Source organism: Leuciscus leuciscus (genome assembly GCF_965113295.1).
Source record: "Leuciscus leuciscus genome assembly, chromosome: 10".
Lineage (NCBI taxonomy): Eukaryota > Metazoa > Chordata > Actinopteri > Cypriniformes > Leuciscidae > Leuciscus > Leuciscus leuciscus.
In genome coordinates, this window is record NC_138734.1 from 23,520,936 (window position 1) to 23,536,067 (window position 15,132).

Genomic DNA, 15,132 nt, shown 5'->3' on the forward strand with positions numbered 1-15,132 from the left:
CAGTGTTTATTATAAATGATTCATCTGTACATGTCTTTTTATTTTTATTTTATTTTTTTATCTTTAATCAAAATAAATCCCCTTCATGCTTGCAGTGACATCTCTTCTCTGATGATGTGTTTACTGGTACAAGGGCGGGACAACCTGTCACTCACATGAGATCGACCAATAGCAAACCACAATCATCCAACCGACCAATCAATTCCCCATGGACAAAACCAAGTCCCGCCCAACTTAAGGCCACATAAACACAATCAGAGGCCCTGTGGCTTTAACTCTCAGGACCCTATGCTACATGCACACTCATTACACAAAAATGCATACTATTGCCTATATATGTCAGACCCATGAGTGGGGATAATTTTTATTTCATGACACTGGTAAGCAGGGTTTAAATTGACTTCTTGCATGATTTTTCCATAGCAAAACAAAAGGTCATCACATTGTGCATCACAAACCAAACGTGTCTAGCTACTCAATATTAAATATGCTATTTAAATATTTATAGCTTTTAAGTTATGTATCCTTGAGAAAATGTGTCCCTATTTTTTTCTTTCAAGTCTTTCAAGATGAGCAAGTCTCTGTTAGCCTGGGAAAACCCAGACAACTTCCGGCAAATTTAGATTTGCTCTGCAAGTAGTCTGGCAAAGAGCTCATTCAAGCCCATTTATAATCCGTCGAAATTGCGGCACCAATCAGAAACGTTGAGGCGGGCTTTACACAATGACGATTGCTCTGACTGGTTTTAGGTCTATCCAATTGCGCCAAGACGCATTTGAGCGACGTCCGTTGGTGAAGCGCACCAACTTTTAAATGCATTATTATATTCAAATTGCAAACACATGAGGACAGTCTCCATGAAAGACCCACTGGCAGATGAACGTACAACTACATTTCTCTCCGAAACGGTAGGAAATTAAATTAGATTTAATAGAGGATTTTAACTGTGACAAGATGATTGACAGGGCAGTTTACGTGACAGGATGCACGCAACAGATCCGTCCAATAAAGATGACGAAGTAGTATGTCCCAAAGCTTGCCTACTTTTTTGCTACACATTCAAAAGTAAATACCTTTTCTTCACAAAAAGAGTACATACTTTTATGGTGTAGTGTAACTTAGGCGAATTGGGACGCAGCATATGGCTTTACACGATGACGATCGCTCTGATTGGTTTTAGGTCTATCCAATTGTGCCCAGAGGCATTTGAGCGACGTCCGCTGGTGACGCCCCTTTGGAAATGAGTTATTAATGAAGCTTTGCCAGACCATAACTCAGTTACTACTGAGAATGGTCTGGTTTTAACCAGGCTAAGTCTCTGTCTAAACTAGCATAAAATCATGAATTTTCGTTTTGGTGGCTTAATCCTGCAAGGCCTAATTTCACATACTGTATGTGTTTCTAGAGCAAGAAAAACATGAATAAGTTTGTTTTATTCGATCGGCAAATAATTTTTTTTGTTGCATTCGGTACTTGGGGTGTGTTAATTTTGCTGCTCACACTGTAAAAAATATATATTTTGAAAATGTTTGGAAACTGACAATTAAATATTGACTCAACAAATTGCTTCCAACTAATTATCCCCAAACAAAAATATGCATTGTGGTAATTTTAGCTTAAAGTCTGAAGGTAAATAAAAAATATACATATTCACTGATCATATTAAATTGTGTTCAGCCAATCCATCAAGTAGAAGTGAAAAATCTGTGTTTGTCGAACAAGCCTTGCAGAAAACAAAAAAAACGTATACGCATGCGCCTGAGAGAAACCGTTCAAATGTAGCCTTTGCGCCGGAGAGTGAGGAGTCGATGCTGAAGGACGAAGACAGAACATAATTTCCAGACAGATTTTCCATCATTTAAGTTGTGGTGAGTACTGAACTCTATGGAAGCCCATTTCTGCCACGGTTGAGTAAAAAAAAAAAGATTCTTTAAGTCATAATAATGAGAAACTTTCTCATAATTATGACTTAACATCTCGTAATAATGAGAAATGTTCTCATAATTATGACTTGACATCTCATAATAATTAGAAATTTGCCGTGTTTGCTGTGATGCATTTACACGGCTTTGACCAGTGGATGTTGCTAGCGTGGCACTCCCTTCTGCTCCACTGCTTTGTGCATGCGTAGAAGTGCGAGAAAATAAGTCATTATTACGAGAAAGTTTCTCATTATTATGAGATGTTAAGTCATAATTATGAGAACGTTTCTCATTATTACGAGATGTTAAGTCATTATTACGAGAAAGTTTCTCGTTAAGTCATAATTACGAGAGAGTTTCTCATTATTACGAGATGTTAAGTCATTTTTACGAGAAAGTTTCTCATTATTACGAGAAAGTTTCTCGTTAAGTCATAATTACGAAAACGTTTTTCATTATTACGAGATGTTAAGTCATAATTACGTGAAAGTTTCTCATAATTACGAGAAAGTTTCTCATTATTACGAGATGTTAAGTCATAATTACGAGAACGTTTTTCATTATTACGAGAAAGTTTCTCATTATTACGAGGTGTTAAGTCATAATTACTAGAAAGTTTCTCATTATTTTGAGATGTTAAGTCATAATTACGAGAAAGTTCCTCACTATAGTATTTTGAGATAAGTCATTATTATGAGATGTTAAGTCATTATTATGAAAAAGTTTCTCATTATTATGAGATGTTAAGTCATTATTATGAGAAAGTTTCTCATTATTATGACTTAAAGAATCTCTTTTTTTTTACTCAACCGTGGCGGAAACGGGCTTCCATAGAACTCTGAATTTATTAAGTCTTGTGTATGTTAATTTGAGTGCAGGTCTCAATTTCAACATAAAACCAAAAACATTGGTATTACATTACCGCGGCCGATAAGCATTGGAATTAGAACGATTCTCCGAATGTTTTACTTTAGGACACAGTATATTTTACATACATAACAATGTATTTTGCAGAATAACTGAATTCACACCTTTGCTGGTTTCATGATAGCATTTTACCTCATTTAGCCCATACTAATCTCTCAGTTACTATTTATTGAACTAAATAATTTTATCGAACTTTATTGTGATTATATTAAATGTATGAGACACTAGGTATACGTTTCTGCAATAACTTTTTTTTTTTCTCAATGTACCCCAGCATCATTAGGTCTGACTCACCAGGTATAATTTAGAAGAAAATGGAACCATTACGACTTTCACAATGAGTATTTAACAAGAGTTGTTATTGCATTTTTGTTCATTCCATATTTGTGTCAAATAATGTTTTGGTCATCACATTAAAAAATAACATTTAAATATGATAATATTTGAGTTTTGAAGTGCTGGAAAAAGATGTGTGACATACTTGAAAGCATTTTACTATTCCTGCCAAACTTCCATGGTTACAGTTAGTGTTACTACATTAAATCCATGGTGAATGTTGCTGATCTGTGGACTTAACTAGTTCATTCATGGCACAATGTTTCTCCTGGTTTGCACGTCAGCACTGTTTGATCTGTTAATAACGGAGAAATTGAATGCTTCTCACTATATCTCGCAGTGATGTTATTACTTCTGTGGAGAATTCAAATGCTTTCTTTACTGGATCTCTTAGCACTGTGTAGTCCAAACTGACAAACGGTCCGTGAAGCACAAAATAATGAGTAGGGCAGTTTCGTCGCGCCAGCAATTTAATGAAAACATCGGGCTCTATATCGAACATTTTTTATATTGTTACCGACAATGGTTTTATCCCAATGGTTAAATACCGTTTTATCGCCCAGCCCTAGTCCCTCATATACCTTTTATTTTAATAAATCAAACTTGCAATGGTATGTCAGTGCATGTAGCCTACATCAGGAACGAGGACCAAATTTGTTTGCTGTAATCCACTTATGTATCCACCTTATTATCAATGCAGAAGTAAGCTATTTTACGTGAATATGCAAGACCAATTAATTTGCTGCCCAGAGTGTTACTGCCAGGATCCGCCACTAGACATCGTCATGAATTTAAAATTCATTAACATGTTTTAAGGTTAAAAATATTGCTGCATGTGATTTAAAGACATAATTTAATCAAATTTGGCAGTGTTATGTAAAGTAACTTCTGTTCTGTCACTTGTCGTCAGCTATTTGATGCAAGGAGGCTTTGTCATTTATTTACTTTGCAGGTTTTCAGCATAAGAAGTCCACTTCTTCAAGTTTTCATCACCTCACCAAGACATCCTTTTCAAGCACTACAGAACTTGCCATTGGTCAGTTAATGCAACTTCCTTTCCCTGTTTACACCCAGAATGTGTTTGTATTTTCAAAACAATTGGGACTTTAAAAACACATCTGTGAAGGGTACATCCAAAGACTGGCATTTAAAGGACATCTGCTCTCAATCAACATTTCTTCACCATTTAAGAGGACATCATGAGCTCAACTCCTGTGAGAATACTAAAATTCAGATGAAATTACACTAAACACTGAGTGAAGTAACCCTGAAGTACTTCCGGTTTTTCCAGTTACTTGCATTTTATGCTTTTTTTGCACTTTAGCAAATATTTTTAGATGTTTAATGTTTAAACTGTTAAACTGCAGTTCAATGAATTCAAAGTACATAAATACTAAAATTTAAGTGAAATGTCTCTAAACACTGGGTGAAGTACATTCCCCAGTTACTTACATTTTATTGTATCTTTTTATGTTTTTGCAGATAATTGATGTTTTTCAAATAATTGTGATATTGTTAATGTAAGGTGCAATTCATCAGCTTTGTGTAGCCTATCTTATTTGAATCCTGAATTTAAATGCATGATTTTTAAGGTCTACTGTGCAGAAAATTTCAATGTATTTACCATTTTAAGGTATTTTCACAATACTGTTGTAAGTTTAAGAACATGTATTAAATAAACTATTATATTATTAAATAAACTGTGGCAGAATGGCTTAAGTGTTTGTTTTTTTTAAATTGGTTCAGCGTATTATTTCTCATTGAGTCAATGTTAACAGACTATTGCAACAACTGATACAAATAAATGTACAGAATTTCACTTGGGCCAATTGAAAAATTTAGATGTGACCAGTCACTAGAAAATTTTGAGTTGGGAAGGTTAGAATTTTTTTTACAGTGCAGTGGAATTGTCTGCTGCATGTTTTCTGATGAAGAACTGTCCAATATATTAGTTGTTATCTACTCCCCACTGATTGCAACTTTTGTTGTCCCCGCAGACTTCATAAGTAGCTTGTAGTTTGACAGATTGACAGTTGTCAAGTTTATTTTTTGAAAAGTAGGGTTTAAGTGAACTAAATGATCGGAGAAGAGAAAGGTCTGTCATTTCACTGGAAAATCTATTCGACCTTTTAATAAAAAAATGATTAGGTCAAAAAAATTATAATAATTAAACGTACTGTATGCATGGGCGATCAATTGCACGAATTTAGAAAATAGGGTGAGTTTTCATTTCATGCCATCTTGAAAGAGAAAATGCTGTACGCAGTGACACAATCACATCTAATCTAGTAATATCTAGTGTTTTATTAGCTTATATGTGAAGTGTGATTTTTAGACTAATGGGATTTTACTGTACATCACAGAAATAGAAACCAAGTGACCAGTAAAATGTCCCTGTTCTTGTTGCAGTGTGTTGTTAGAATAAACCTGACAGCAATTAAACTGCTGTGGTCTTTTTACTGTTGTCTCCCATTGGTTGTCATCACACATCACGCTGCTGCTCATTTGCATGAAGTCCTGCTCAATTTTGTCACCTCTTCAACAGTCGGTGTCAGTTAAGTTGCTGGAAAACACCATCTGACAATGACAGTGAATGACTTTGTGTTGCTGCACGTCACTGTCAGCTCCTTCAGATTTACATGGAAAAGGCTTTTTATCACATGTTGCCTGGTTAGGGATGCACACTGACTATGATAAAGACAAGCGGCCATAACTCATGAACTCATTAAACAGAGAGGCCACTTACTCATTAGAGGTCACAAAGCTTTATGCTAATGCGTGACCAATGGGAGCAGCTATTTTAGTTTTTTTTTATATATATATACAATTATAGTATTTATGAAAATTTTTAATTGGCTTTTATTTTTATATTTTCAGTTTTCCTTTTCATTTTACATTAATTTTGAGTAATTTTGTTACTTCAATTTTTTTCACTAAGTTGCCAAGGGAACATTTTAAATTTTCACTTTTGTATGGATTTTCGTTACATTTTTATCGAATTATTTTATTTCAGCTTTATTTTAGTTAATAAAAATGTGTTAACAAAAACAACACTGAACATTGGCTCATTTATTTTGTTTACTTGTTTTCCAAAAAAACATGCTTATTGTTCAATGTCTATATACTCATCAGTGGTGTTGTCGATGACCTGAAAGGTGAGTATTTTTAATGTTTATTTTAACATCCTGATCATATGTGTTGAGTATTTGCCGCACATTTCTGTATTTGGTTGTGTTGTGAGTATTTGCAGCACATGTATTGTCAAAATGAAAAGATGTTTTTGTCATGACGCCCTAGGATGAGAATGCGTTGGTGTTTCCCTTGTCTGGTGTGCACTTTTGTTATTTCCTGTTCTGTGCCATGTTTTGTAGTCCTTTGTAGTCTTTCTTGTTTATTAGTCTCCCCAGGTGTTTCTTATTAACCATGCCCCCTTATTACTTAGTTAAAGGTGCTGTAAGCGATGCCACGCGTTTTTTAGGCCAAAACATTTTTTGTCACATACAGCAAACATCTCCTCACTATCCGCTAGCTGCCTGTCCCCTGAACACACTGTAAAAAAACGCGGTCTCTGTAGACACCACAGGCTCCACAAACGGCAACAAAAACAAACTGGGCTCACCCGCACCATGAAACACAACAAACAGTGCTCCAGCCAATCACAGACAAGAAGTATTTGAGGGTGGGGTTTGGGGGGTTAGTGTGCGTGCACATGAAGTGGGTGTGGAGGAGAGAGAAGCATGAAGAGGGAAGTTTGAATTATGGCCGACACACGACCAAAGAGACGACGTTCCGATGAACAAATTGCAAAGAAGAGGGACAAGGATAAGGGACGAGGATAAGGAACGCGCGAAATACTGAATTTACATCGGAAAAAACTTCGAAAGGTGGCGAGAACTCCGCCGGCAGAAGGGCTTCCGATCCACATTCAGTTGCTCTGTTTTTGCAGAACAGGTAAATCCATATTTCTTTCTAAACTGACGTTCATGTTCGCCAAACCAACACAAGGATGTAATTAGCTAGAACTATGCAGTCAGCGTTAGCTTTGGTGAATACAACATATAACGTTATGTTTCTAGCAGCTAGCGATCAATCTCTATTGTAAATGATCAAGCAAATTCACAGTAGGGCGACAATTTGTGTGAATGATTGTTTTCATCCACTCTTTGTTATGAATTTGAATGTTAATTTATAGGCTGTTGACAACTTTGACTAAATTTGTTTACGACGCCGCCGTTGTTTATGCTCACTGGGAAACGCGAAGCTACGTTATCTTGCTATTATTGCGTCCTTGTATGGGAGCTATAGTTATAGCTTCAGGTGGCGAAACGATTTTAAAATAATGTTTCTCTTTTTCTGCATTCTGTTCTGCAATATATAAAACCCTTTATCTAACTTGGCGACATTACACATTGAATGAAGTATTCAATGTAAACTTGTAAACAATGTAAACTCAGTAAAACTTAACTTTGTTTGTAGTGACTAGACTTTCCTTTATGCCGGAAGGGAGGGGAGGAGGGAGGAGACGGGATGAGGAGGAGGGAGGGTCTAGCTAGCCTCCGTTTTGTTTGACAACAATTCGAATGTCAACAAGAAGTTACGACTCCCAGCATCGCTTACAGCACCTTTAAGCTTGTTTGTCTCTGTGTATTTATAGCCCTTGTGTTTCACTGGTTACCTTGTCAGTTGTATATGTATGGGTGCTTCTAGTTCGGTCCTTCTCGTGGTTTTGTTTCTTTGTCCTTCGTGTTCTTTATTATTTGTACTACGCCTTTCTTCATTAAAACCCTGCTAATAGTAGGGATGGGGAAATGAAGCCTCGGCTTTCCCCTGACTGTTCCAGGAAAAGGTTAAAAGCTTCGAGAGTGTCGAGAACTGGTCGAGAACAGCGCCATCTGGTGGTTATTTAAAATAAAGCAGCCAGAAGCCTGTTTTAGAAGCTCTGGCAGATGAAGCAACCACAACACACTCCATTGTTTCAATGTTATGTGTACAAATAAAAGCCTTACATGTTTGTGTTTGATTTGTTCATTAAATAAATTCATTTTCCCATTAAAGTGTGACAATAAAATATAATATAAGCTTATATGATTCAACAAGATTTAATGTAGGCCTACTCTCTCTCTCTCTCTCTCTCTCTCTCTCTCCACACACACACAAAATGAATAAGGACATTGTCTGATAGGATCATCTGTTATTAAATGCGCTTATGACACTTGTTACTGATAGTGCTTAACTGTAGGAATGACAGAAAGGTGATAAAGTTTTTAATTATATTTATTATTTTTGGCTGTTGCCATTGCTCTAAATACAAACCCTTCACCAAACACCAACACCCTATCCCTTCCCCCCTAATCCCACCTTAAACCCAAATACCAACACCAAATTACCTAAAATCACCAAAAAATGCAAAGATTTGATAAAAACAAAAAGACACAAAAACAACAAAAAATAATAGCCTAAGTAGTGAAAAATATATGTTGGTTATTTAAATGTAATATATTGATTAACTTTCAAAGTACAGCACTCTCCTCACAAACACACAAAACCAGACTGAGGCAACAATGACTCGTTAAATAAGATCTGGAGTTCGAGCCTTCTGACACCCAAAGCGAAACGCGCACGTGATTTGACAGAAAGTGAGAATCGATCACGTGACTCTAGTAAACCAATACACGCCCCGATACGGGGCTTCACTAGAAATTGTGTCGCTTGTGTGATACGCGCATCAAAGCTTCAGTGTCATACGTAACATCACTAGCTAATAGATCCTCGCTTCCGCATGCTTTCTCCGGCACACAACAGTTTTCTTAATTTGCTGGGGGGGTTTTTTCTAGCATTTGAGCTAGTACTAGCATAGCATAGCATAGCATAGCATAGTTATCTAGCACTAACATTTGAGTGTTAGTGTCCATGGTGACTGAGTGGTGGGAAACTAGAACAAATGAATACATGTGATGAGTGAAAACCGAAACAAACTGAACATGATGGTGACACATATAGAGGGGGGTATCGGGAAGAAGAAGATTAAAAATAAATGATACGAAAGAGAGGTGAAAGGAGCATCTGGTTTTAGGCTAGCGCCTGGTTTGGGATTTCAAAGCTCTCTCTACATAAACTCTACATGACTCCATACACTGACACACATTATCACATTCAATGCCTGTATTTCTCTGGCTCTTCCTTTAGTATGGCACACAGCAGAAACCTCTGATGGTTCAGTCACTTATGATTCATGAGATTGTGGTTTAATGTGACATATGCTTTGATGGAGCTGCTGCATGTGATTGTGGCATGCATTTATGCAGAATATTTTAGCATCTTTACAGTTAAAAGATCTGGAAAGAAAGCCAGTTGTGGCTGTGACTCAGTCTGTGTTTGTTTGAGCATCTCAACCAATGTGAGTTTAGGACTGTTTGGCTCAGTTTACACTATCTGTCTTTACTTTTGTTTGTTACAAAAGTGGTGCAAAAAGTTACACACTTCTTTTCTTGAAAAGAGTTTTCCTGTTGGATGAAAGTTCTCACTGCTCATCTTCCTGTGACAGTGAAACTACATTTGATTGATTCTCTTGACAGCTGAGTCTGTGAAGCTGTCAAAGCAATTATCTGTCGTTTGGTTAAAGAGGCTGGTGGGACACTTAGTTCAGGTTCTGGAGGAGATTGAATACCAAAAGGGTAAAAAAAGATCTACAGCATTTCATTGGTGATATATCTTGATGACGATTTATTAATATGGTACAGGTTGCTATACAGAGATAGCATACACAAAAACAGCGTGATTCCCAGGAAACTTCTTTTTATGGTAATACTATATAATTTGAAAACGAATATTTTAATTTCAAGAATTCATTAAATTCCCATATTTGTGGTCAAAAATATGAATTTGTTTAGTGGTTATTTAAAGGGATGGTTCACCCAAAAATGAAAATTAGACCATGATTTACTCACCCTCAAAGTCATCCTCGTTGTATATGACATTCTTCTTTCAGACGAATACAATCGGAGTTATATAAAAAAATGTCCTGGCTCTTCCAAGCTTTATAATGGCAGTGCATAAAAGTGCATCTATCCATCGTAAAAGTGCTCCACACGGCTCCGGGGGGTTAATAAAGGCCTTCTGAAGTGAAGCGATGCGTTTGTGTAAGAAACATTTTCGAGTAATGCAACGTACTGCTGATATTTCCACTGCGTCATGACGCACTACGCTACTTCCGACGTCACAAGTTGCGTAAGTTGGATGAACTATCCCTTTAAACTATATCACTTCCAATAATAAATGTGTGGTTACAATCTTGAAATGTTTCAATTTAGTTATATAGCAGTACAAACACTAAGCCAAGCCTTAATGCATTATTTCAACCCCACGTTATTTATTTTTATATTTTCAGTTTTCACTTTAATAAAAAATAAAAATAAAAAAAAAGATTACTGTTTAGCTTTAATTTATTTTCATTCATTTTGGTTAAGTTGTAGTTTTTCTTTCATCATCATCATCATCATCATCATCATCATCATCATCATCATCATCATGTCCCAACCCCCCAACCCCCCTTAGGAGGTTGTTGGCCACCACAGACAATCTATTGACAGCATTCTCCACTTCTCTCTGTCCTCTGCGGTTCTTATGGCTTGGCTAAGCTTCAATTCAGTCCATGTGGATATTATCTCTTTTTCTGTCTCCCTCACTTCCTACTACCTTGTATACTGCCTTTTTATTTATTTCCATTTAATACATTTAGTACACCAACTTAATCTTATTCCAGTATGTAACCAAGGCATCATCTAATTGAAGCATTTATAACTAATTTCTCACATCAAACCCTGTTATAGTCTAAGTATTTTGGGGTTTAAGGTCTGTGAAAAAAATCTAATATTTGATATCTAAGGCAGTTATCACATGGATATTACTTGACATTTTTAAGAAAAATAAGCATTTATAAATAAATAATCTAAAACTAAGTCATAGAAACACACACAAATGGCATCATATTCTGAGAATGACCCAGACAGACAGACGTTGCAGCTCATCTCAGCAGTATATAGAGAAAGTTCAGCTATCAGTATCTCACTCTGAATCCTTCTGGGTTTGTGAGAATCACAGACACTGTGACATTCAGCCTGTCAGACAGTTGAAGTCACTGGTCATTAAAGCACAGATCCACTCACTGACCCCATGCACGATTCATTCCAGAATACAGATAAGCTCAGCTTATGAAATCTCCCATGAATGCTGGTTTCTTTGAGCAAGTACATTCCAAGCCGACCAAGCGCACAATATAGATCCTGTTGGGTTTCTTCTGGATGTTTGTTTCTTTGTGGTAATTACGGCCCATCAGGGGCCTGTGCCCATTCAAACACTCACGTCAGCATTTCTGCGGACCGCTTAACAAGCCCCTGATAAATGGAAGCAAACACTGTCAAAGTCGTTCAGATGTAAATGTCCCTGCTCGAGGCTCATACGGGTCATGGAATTTAGACTTAAAAAACAGCTTTGAATAAAAGGCATCACTTATAAGTGAGTGAAACATTTGAAGGTGTTTGTTTTTGAATAGGAAATTTCCTTCCCTGGACAGCATCATTATTGACAGTGCAGATCAATCATTGAAGAGTGAAGTCAAACAGAAGCAGCTGAAATTATGTTACAGTAAAGTATCTTCCTTAAATCATATTGTAGATTTAAAAAATTGAATTGCTGATCCATAAATAAGAGTTTGTGTTTGTGCCTTTAAGTGACAGTTCACCCAAAATGACAATTCATCATTTACACCATGTCATATCATTACAAAACCTGTATGGCTTTCTTTCTTCTGTGGAACATCTTTTTTTTCCATACAACGAAAGCATAAAGTTATCAGGTGTTGTTAAGCTGCATAAAAGCACAATAAGAAAGTATGACCCATGCATCATTTTCATTGTTTTTTTAATTTGTATAAGCTTTGTGTGAGAAACAAACAGCAGAATACATGTGTCAAGTATGAATATCTGCAAATTATATTTGAATTAGCTTTTAATTAATTTTGTTGTAATTTTGCAGCATTTTTATACGTTTTTTTTAATTATTAGGTTGGACTAATTTATTTTGTTATGTTTTAGTTTTTATTTATTTCCAGTATGTAATTTTAGTGCTTCAACTTAGACTTTTTTTTTTTCAGTTTGTTGCCAATGCAGCATTTCTCATTTTTGTTTTGTTTAACCTCTGATGGTCTTCCTTTAGCAGTCACAGTGGGGGCCTTCCCGGTCATAAATGACCGGACACCTAAAAATGAAACTTCCTCCATCCCAGTAAAAACCAATGCAATTTATTTTTGTTCTATAATATTTATTCTTTTTAATTTAGAATTTTGAGACAATTTGATTGAACTTATTAATATTTATGCAATATTTATAGTCCATTTTTTTTTTTTTGTATTTAAAAAAAAAAAATTCTATGCAGTATTTTCGGGTAAAATAGAGACTAGGCTTTCAGAAAAAAAATAAAAATAAAATAAAATTAATCAATTTATTAAACATAAAATTAAATAAAACATGTTATTGCATGGGTTTACCACTAGATGCCTGTATAGCTCTAAATGGAGATGTTTGTGAATTCTAGTTGTTTTTGGACCAAATTACTTACTTTTAAGATGTGGATTGAATGTATTTTTTTTTAGAAATTCTCAAATAATACTTTTTGCCAAGGTTTATAACATTTTATTAATTATTATTTTAATAATTTTTATAATTATTATATTAATTATATATACATATATTAATAATAATTATTAATTATGTTATGTTTTTCACTCTTGATGTTTTAGAGCTTCACCCCTTCATAGCTGAGCACTTTTTTTCTGCATCGTGGCTGATTTGTAGAGAATTTTTGTGTTTTTGTCAATTTCCCATTCATTTCCTATGGGGGTCATTTTTGACCGAAGACCAAAATCGTGACTAATTTTTTTACGACCACTTTCGTAACATTCTGATGAAGCTGTGATTTAAAAAAATTCAAAACAGATTTTTGTAATCTGAATTTATTGGTGTGTATGTGTATAAACGTGTGTTTGTATGTGTGTGTGTGTGGGTGGGTGTGAATTTTTTGCACTCTTGATGTTGTAGAGTGTCACCCCTTTACTACGGTGTACTTTTTTTTAGAATCGTGTCCGATTTGTAGATTGTACAGACAAAAATTCAGAGAATTTTTGTGTTTTTGTAAATTTCCCATTCATTTCCTATGGGTCGGTCATTTTTGACTGAAGACCACGAGTGTGACTATTTTTTTTACGACCACTTAGCATGCTCGGATCATGACCTCAATTTTTTTTTGTATTCACATACCTAATCCCAGAAAAGTCACCAAGTATCATAACCTTCCGATGAAGCTGTGATTTTTAGAAATTCAAAACAGAAAATTATTCGGTCAGAAATGACCGAGGACCATCAGAGGGTTAAAGGGTTAGTTCACCCCCCAAAAAAATAATAATTTACTCACCCTCATGTCGTTCCAAAGACGTGAGACTTTCTTCGAAATCTTCGAAACAGAGCTGTTTAAATGAAATCTAAAGAGATTTCTGTCCCTCCAGAAATTCTGTTCCTCCCTGACAGCTGTGCAACTACCACTCTGACACTTCAAAATGTTCATAAAGAGATTGTAAAACTAATCCATATGAATTGAGTAGTTTAACCCACATTTTCTGAAGAGACACAATCGCTTTATGTGATATACATACAGTGCCCTCCACTAAAATTAGCACCCTTGGTAAATATGAGCAAAGGCGGCTGTGGAAATAAATCTGCATTGTTTATCCTTTTGATCTTTCATTCAAAGAATTCACAAAATTCTAACCTTTCATCAAGTAAAAGCGAGGAAACTCACATTATGAAATATATGTTTTTCTCCAATGCATGTTGACCACAATTATTGGCACCCCTAGAAATTCTTATGAGTAAAATATCTGAAGAATTTTCCCATTCATATTTACGCTTTTTTAGCACACCAGGGTAGGAGCATGAAATTGTCCAGTTCCTGTTCCACAGGAGTATAAATAAGAGGAAACACAAAGGCCAAATCCCGTAATCATCCATCACAATGAGTAAAACCAAAGAATATAGTTCTGTTGTGCAGCAAAATATTGTTGAGCTTCACAACATAGAAAGTGGCTGTAAGAAAGTAGCTAAAGCATTGAAAATTCCCATTTCCACCATCAGGGCAACAACAAGTTCCAATCAACTAAAGATGTTACAAATCTGCCTGGAAGAGGACATGAGTCTATATCGTCCTAAAGCACGATGAGGAGGATAGTTCAAGTGGCCAAAGACTTTATCAAAAAAAATTATCAAACAGCACCTACATCACCACAAGTTGTTTGGGAGGGTTTCAAGAAAAATACTCCTCATTCATCCAAAAACAATCTCCAGCATATTCAGTTGTCAGACACGACTGGAACTTCAAAAGGGGCCAGATTATATGGTCAGATGAAACAAAAAAAAATTGCTTTTTGGCTGGATCTTCCATCAGGACAATGATCCAAAACAAACATCAATATCGACACAAAAATCTGTCACTGAGCACAAAATGAAGCCTTAGCCATGACCATCCCAGTCCCTGACCTGAACCCTATAGAAATGAGCGGGCAGAACTGAAGAGAAGAAGCGCCAACATGGAGCTGGGAATCTGAAGGATTTAGAGAGATTCTATATGAAGGAATGGTCTCTGATCTCTTCTCAGGTGTTCTCCAAACTCATCAGGCATTATAGAAGAAGACTCAGAGCTGTTATCTTGGGAAAAGGACGTTGCAATAATTGGGTGCCAATAATTGTGGCCAACATAAACTAGAGAATTCATTTATTTCGTAATGAGATTTCCCCCCCACTTTCAAATTGTTTTACTTCAATGAAAGGTTAGAATTTTGTGATTTTTTTTTAATGAAAGATCAAAAGGATAAATAATGCAGATTTATTTTCACAGATTT